The sequence below is a fragment of the Miniopterus schreibersii genome, assembly GCF_964146895.1.
Source record: "Miniopterus schreibersii genome assembly, chromosome: 11".
Taxonomy (NCBI): Eukaryota; Metazoa; Chordata; class Mammalia; order Chiroptera; family Miniopteridae; genus Miniopterus; species Miniopterus schreibersii.
Window position 1 is genome coordinate 31,742,667 of NC_138111.1, and position 7,438 is coordinate 31,750,104.

Consider the following 7,438-nt stretch of genomic DNA (forward strand, 5'->3'; position numbering starts at 1 on the left):
TCTCTAACTTATTCCTGAACTTTTGTTTTTCTTTTCATCCCATCTTTTATTTTCTTCACTTTCTGTCCCTATCTGGTCATCCATATAGGATCACAGTCCAAAAGCCCCTTGCGTGAATGTAGTACTCCATCTATCTGTCCATCTATTGGTTTATAAATTCTTTGAAGGAAGAAGAAAAAAAATCACCATTTCCATAATTATCCATAATTACTCTCCAAAAATCTCAAGCACTAAAGAAGCTTAACGACTCATAAGGGTCCTCAAATCAACAGGCAATAGAGAGAGAAAAATAAAACCATGATATGTTGGGTTTTTTAAGAAAACATATTTAGTTCTTGCTGGGGACACTAGTAAATTTGTTTCTTAACTTTGGCCAGGAAGTCCCCTTCCACTGCATACATTTTAGAAAACACTAGTTTATTTCACCTGTAAGGGCAGTTGGGGGTTCATCTTATAGCTGTTTTAGCACTACTTCTTACCCAGTATGATTTGCTGCTACAAGATTGAAGGCAGGCCATACAAGATATTTTCTACTGATAGTGGTTACAGTAGGGTTGGCCATGGCTCAAAGGGCGGAGAAGGGCCTTTCACTCTTGTAGCTACAAAAGTCACCCATGTTTAAGAGAACTTAGAGCAAAGGAAAGCAAAGATATTGTATGGAGAACTATGCTCATGAGTATATATCCTGTTTAGTAGCACAGTGTTCGATGAGGAACAATATGGCTAGTTAGTGTGTCAAGGACTGAGGATACATCTGTGCATCAGTCAGGATGGGCTGAGTTATGTAACAATAACAAATAAACTCAAAATCTTAGTAACATAAATCAACATCTGTTTATATTTTATTCATTCCATGTGTCCATCACAGACCACCATGCTCAGTGTCAGGAAGTGCAATCCCACAATGTGCCCAGAAGGGCAAATAAGTGAGCATATTGTTGAATACTATCAGTGATTATCACAAATGCATATTTGTGAAAAAAATATACGTTTAGTTCTGCTCTCAGCGAGTGTATAGTCAGCAGTATGTGGAAGGGGGAAGGGAAGGGGCGGGAAAGTGGTAAGAAATAGATTCAGATCTGTGTACAAACAATACAGAGCCATATAGTAAAGCAAACAGAATGCCTAATGGGAGTACATAGTGGAGACCTGGCTCAGGGTTGAGGATCACTATCCTAGATAAGTCTGAGACTTGAGGTAGAATATGAATTAGGCTAGTGGGAAAGTATATTATTCCTCGGACAACCTTAAAATGTAGGAATGAATAATCCTTTTATAAGCTGTAAAATCGAGGCCCAGAGAGACATGTAGAATGAGCCAAGAGTAGAATCTAAGTGCATCTCCCTCCAGAGGCTCCCGCTTTTAAACACTCAGCTAGGTTGGAAAGGGGGAGTTTTTCCTAGTAGGCACTTTGAAAGGAAAAGGAATAGCAGTTATGTTTAACTTTCATGAAACCAGGTTAAAAAGTGCCTCAAAAGAACACCTGTGATCTCAATCTAGGTTAATTTTCTACTACACAAATTATATCACAATTCCAAAATACTAATTGTTCCATAAGACATTATATCTATCTTGGAGGGCAAATCCAGTGGTGCCAATTAAATAGTATATTTCTCTAAAAGCAATAATAGAGGCTTGGAATGGAACAAAACAATCCTGGGATTCTACTGTTCATAAACCTGAGCGAATGAATGCAACAATGGTTTACTTATGCAGCGCTGGAGCTGAGCACTGCATGGCATCTTACAACACAGGGAACAGCCTGAACACAAACACACCAGCCTGACTGCTCATCTCTTCAGTTGGCCGGGGGTTCCCAGTGTTTAGAAAAGGCTAATGTCACTGGAGAAATTTACACAAAAAGGTTGATTCAAGTCCCCATATGCAGGAGTTTATGAACATAGAAAGCTCTGTACATCAAGAAATGTTTCCATCCCCTAAACAGCACTAAAAGAATGCTGGGCTGTGCAAGCAGGCCATAAAATCAAGGCAGCACACAATTAAGGGTAAAAAGTGCTATATATCCTCCAACACCTAAGAGGGCAGCCGCGTAACAACTTCCTAAACACGCCTTCTTGGTACAGAAAGTAGCAAACAATGCTTGACGGGATGCATCCTTGGTAGGAGGAAACAATTTCTCTTCATTTCAAGAAATGTATACAAATCTTTTGTTTTCTAGCCTTTCTGGCAGTATTGAAAGCAACTGTATTGCTTCTGTATTGTTACCTACATTGTCGCAGATCAGTTTCATCTTTTCATCTCTCTTTGCAAATCTTCAGAGCCAGCCAGCCTAGAAGTGGGGCATCTGCTCAGTGCTTTGAGGCCTGAGAAGGATGCCTGTGTTGCCATTTCAGATATAACTGGCAGCCCCAACTGACGACCCGAAATCCCCCTGAGCCTCAACAGAGGCAACCACCTATTGATTTCCTAATTTTTCATCACCAGAAGGCATGGATTTCCTTTTTTACTAATTATATACTAATTATATAATTATAATTATATATATAATTTGAAATCAGAAAAGGGCAATGGGTAATGCATATTGTGTGGGGGTTAACCTTCTTCAGTTAACCTTCTCCCGTCCCTCTTCATGCTGAATGTGAGGAGAGAAAATTAAAGAGCACACACAGGGAGGCAATTTATATCTCCAAAACCAACCAAGGAAAGACGCCAGTGAGCTTCAGAAAGGAGCCTAGAGGTCCTTCTTTCCTCCTTTCTGTTTTGGGATTTGACATAGTGGGAAAGTTTATGATTCCAGGACCTTTGCTCTCATCTCAGCCCAAAGTCTCAGGATGGAACTAAATTGTTTGCTCATGGAATGGTAGCAGTAGGAATAAACATTACTCTCTGGGTCTGGGAATTGAGTTTACAGGTGAATACTGTCTTGACCAGGGGGACACTTTCAAAATGTGAGAGGAGTATTCTAACTTGAAGAGGGAAGAAACTATGATTTCTCCTAAGAGTGAGTATATTAGATAGGATCCTATATAATTTCTGGGTAAAATGTCAGACCTATAAAAATCAAGGAGGAGGCTGTCCGCAAGACCGTAGCCACACTTTTTTATTTATTTTTAGTTTTGTGAGTGAGAGAATGAGATTTTTCTGTTGGATAATCTGAGTATTTCCTATTTAAAAGGAAAGGAAATGGTACACATATCATATTTTTTAAGTTTTAGGGTTTCAGAAATATTGTTTGAATATAGACTGTGGTAACAGGATCATTTTTATGACTCATCTTTTCTTACCATACTTTTAGGCTCATTTTGTACTCAAGTCACTATTTTTGCATATGTAAAGAGAAACCAGAGTAAAATTTTTAATATACTTATGCACCAAGAATTATCTGTCCCGTTTTCCTTTTAATATGGCTTCTGTGGTTTGGGAACAGAGTCTGGCTATGACTTAACAATCCTATCAGGCATTCGAGCTTTGACATTTTGAACATAGTTGGAGAACACAGCTCAACCAAATGTCATAAGATGTAAGTTCAAGAACGTTGGAGACTTTTCCATTCATTTCTCTTTGTGACTGCACTACTTCATTTTGTAGCTATCCAGATTTATCTGCCCACTCCTTAACACCTTGTTCAACTGGCCACCTGCCAGGGTTTAGGTCATCTGGGGACACATTAGCCATTAACTCTCTTCTTTTCTGGGATCTGCTGTCACTGGTCACAGATGGGACGCAAGAGAGTTTGACATTGGGGCTGGGTCTGTGCCCATCAGCAAGATTATTTTGCCTCATTAGGGATTATGATTTTTGTTCTGTAACTCTTCCATGTTGCTTTTTAAAAAATGTGCTGAATTCTCACTTCAGGGGTATTTAGAAATTGATGTCTCTCTGAGTATTTGTTTTCTGTGGCTGCTGAACCAAATTGCCACAAATTTAGTGGTTTGGACAACACGAATTTACTCTCCTGCACTTCTGGAGGTCAGAGCCTGGCATGGGTCTCCAGGTGCTCGCAGGCAGCATTCCTCTGCGCGCTCTGGGTGGGGTCGTCTCTGGCCTTCCCCAGCTCGGGAGGCTGCTGTGTTCCTTGACTTGGGGCTCTGCCCTCCACCTTCAAAGCCAGCATGGCAAGCGAGTCCTTCTCACATCATCTCACAGCGCTAGGGCCTTTCTCCTCCCTCCCTCTTCCACTCTAAAGGACCTCGTGATTACATTTGGGACGCATGAATAATCCAGGATCATCTCCCTAGTCTGAGATCAGCTCATTGGCAACTTCAATTCCACCTGCAACCCCAAATCCCCTTTGTCATATAAGGTAGCTCGTGCACAGCTTTTAGAGATTAAGATGTAGACAGTTTTGAGGAACATTTTCTTGCCTACCATGCCCAGTTAAATTTTTTCCCCCAGAAAAAAGTTTATTTCTTTAAAACATAGGCACTGAACGTTTTAAAATGATAAACAAACCACTCAATGAATTTTCACAAAGTGAACGTAAACTCATGTAACTTTTTAACAAGGACTCGGGTCAAGAAACAGAATATCCCTGTCCTCCCAGAAGCCTTCCCGGGGTTCCCATCAAGTCACCACTTGCCCACCCAAAGGGTAACCACGCTCTTGATATCCTGTGGCTTTTAGTACATTCAAAGAGGCGTGTAACATCCCTGCAGTCCATTGTAAAACGCTTTCATCATCCCCAAAGAAACCTCAAACCCCTCAACCATCACTTTTTTTTTCTTTAATACAATAAAAGTTTGTTTCTCTGATGTTACAACCCAGTAGCTGACAACGGTGGTGGTGGAGGCGGTGGCGGTAGGTCGGTTGTGTTGGGGTGGTGTTGGTGTGTGTGTATGTGGGAGGGGGAGCGGAGGGACTAAGTGGTGGAGAGCTACACAGTCTCCGAGTAACTGTGTGGCAAAATCCCTCCCACCGCAGAATATTCTTCAACAGTAGAAAACAAGGAATTGTTGACACAGGCTACAATGTGGGTGAACCTTGAGAACACTGTGCTAAATGAAAGAGGCCTCCTCAAGGTCCTCTGCACTGAGCCAGCAGCAAGGGAAAGGGGCTGTGGAGGCCTGAAAGAAGCCAGCCACAAAGGAGCACGGACCGCGTGTCATTCCATTGATGTGAAATGCCTGGAAAAGGTAAATCTATAGAAAGAGAGTCTATTGGTGGTTACCTAAGGCTGAGGGGGGGAGAGGATATTAAGTGATGGGTTACATTTTGTGCCACAGGTGAGGTGAATCCATGGCTTACCTAGAACCAGATGAGGTGAGAGAGGTTCAGTGGTTTCTCAGCTGGCTGGATTCCTTAGCCTTCCTCTGTCACTCTGAGGTTTACTTCAAAGCTACTTGGAATCTTAGAAACACAGAGGCTCTTGTAGTCTTTAAAAGTTTATTTTTTGGTTCTTCAACCTCTTTTTATCAGAGAACAAAGAGCAGGATTGACAAAGAGTTGAAGAATTGAGAATAAGAAGTAGAGGCGGCAGAAATGAAAAAAAAATGTTAAAAAACATTGACAATTATATTTCAAGAATTTTGGTTTCCTTTGTACTCACATGTATTTTACTTTATGAATTTAATAACCTTATTCTGATAAGGGAGCCACAGTCACCAGAAGATTGTCCAAGAGGTCCATAGGGCCAAAAGATTAAAAACCCCTAGCTTAGCATACAAACTCAAAAGCTAATTTTGTTAATAGAGTCAAATGCTTTATTTCTGTTTAAAGGAAGCTATCCCTGAAAACTGGTTTTCAATGTGAGTTGATCTAAATCAGTTCTTCCTCACCCCTGTCTGGAAAAGATCATAAATAGGACTGATGCCAATAAATCTCTGTGATTGGAGCACCTGGCATAGAGGAGCCGCTCAGGGAATGAATATATAAATGTTTGGGGTTTACTTCTGGGTAACCGAGTCCTCAAACACTTCCTTATCACTGCCTACAATCCTTTGGTAATAACTTTTACATGCGCTCAAGTTCTTCTGAGTCATATTTAATTTTCTTTTCTTCAAGTGAAACTAAACCCTGAATAGGAAATAGATTTTTTCCTTGTAAGATTGCACAGTAACCTCTATCCTGATTTCTGTGAAAACTATAACCTATAAACCTCTAATACATATAAGTCCAATTTCAGCAAGAAATTACCTAGACAAGAGAAAGCGGAGGTGGGCAAGATATACAGTCTGCCAACTGTATTTTCCCCAAGAGGCTTATTTTTTCTCCTTGATTGGGGCCTCCAAGCAGGATTACCAGGGAGTCTCTGACACAGGAAGTTTGACTTTGTGTATCACATTAGGAAATCAAATTAGCTTTCTTCCTGTTACTTTTAATCAAAATATATAGATTCTGAGTATTTGAACATAATTAGATTTCCTTACTTAGCATACACTTTGCTCTGAATTACTGGGTATCGCTGAAAGCCAAACAAAACCTGAAGCTTGATCAGTAGGACTCTACCAGAGCCTAGCTGCCCCAGTGCAGCATTTTGGTGTCTAATCTGTCCTAGAAAAGGAAGTCAGTTTTCTACTTTGGCTTTGATGAATTAGTCACCCGATTGTCATCCTGGTAAATAAGAGTTTAATTATTGAAAGGAGTAGCCTTCCTTTGAACTCTTTAGATTTTTTAGAATAATACTTATTTATCTAGGCCAGGGATTGGCAAACCATAGTCTCTGAGCCAAATGTGGCTCACCATCTGTTTTTATTGATAAAGTTTTATTGGAACACAGTTCCTTCATTTGTTTACATAGTGTCACTGGCAACTTTAGCAGGACAACAGCAGAGAGTAGTTGAGATAGAACATATGGTCCACAAAGACTGAAATATTTCCTATCTGGTTCTTTAACAGAAAAGCTTCACTCACTTTGGTCTAGACTACAGAATGTCATTTGTATCAGTTTGTTTATGAGAAAAAATTTTTAATGGCTTAAAAAAATATTAGTATTTAATGGTTCCAATTTTGGTCTGATTTGCTCAAGAACTCTGAGGCCATTTGATGCTAAGTCATAAGGGGTTACATGTACCTGTCTGGGATTACAGGGATAGTTGTGCTAGGGGTGCCTCTGTACGTGTAGAAAAAGCACAAATTAACCAAAAACATAACTAAAACATGGTACAACCAGAGCCCACAGTCAGGTTGACACTTGTGAGTATCCTGGGAAGGCTAATTAGTTGGTATCTCTTCGAATTTATATATTTTTAGTATTTTTCTAGTTATCAGAGAGATTGAATGCTGTGTGGTGGGGGAGGAAAACAGGAGGACCCATTTAAGAAGCTTGACACCCAACAAATGTTGCTGAGAATATGACTAAATAACTGTTGGTAAAAACCAGTATCATTATATAGATTTTTGTCTTTGTGCCACTGTACACATAAAAATTTAATGTGACATGGAAAACTCCCCTTGGCATTTCTAACGAATAAAATAAAATGCAATGTGTAAAGCATATTGAGGAAGATAAAGTTAATCTCAACCTGTTTTAAACTGGGGA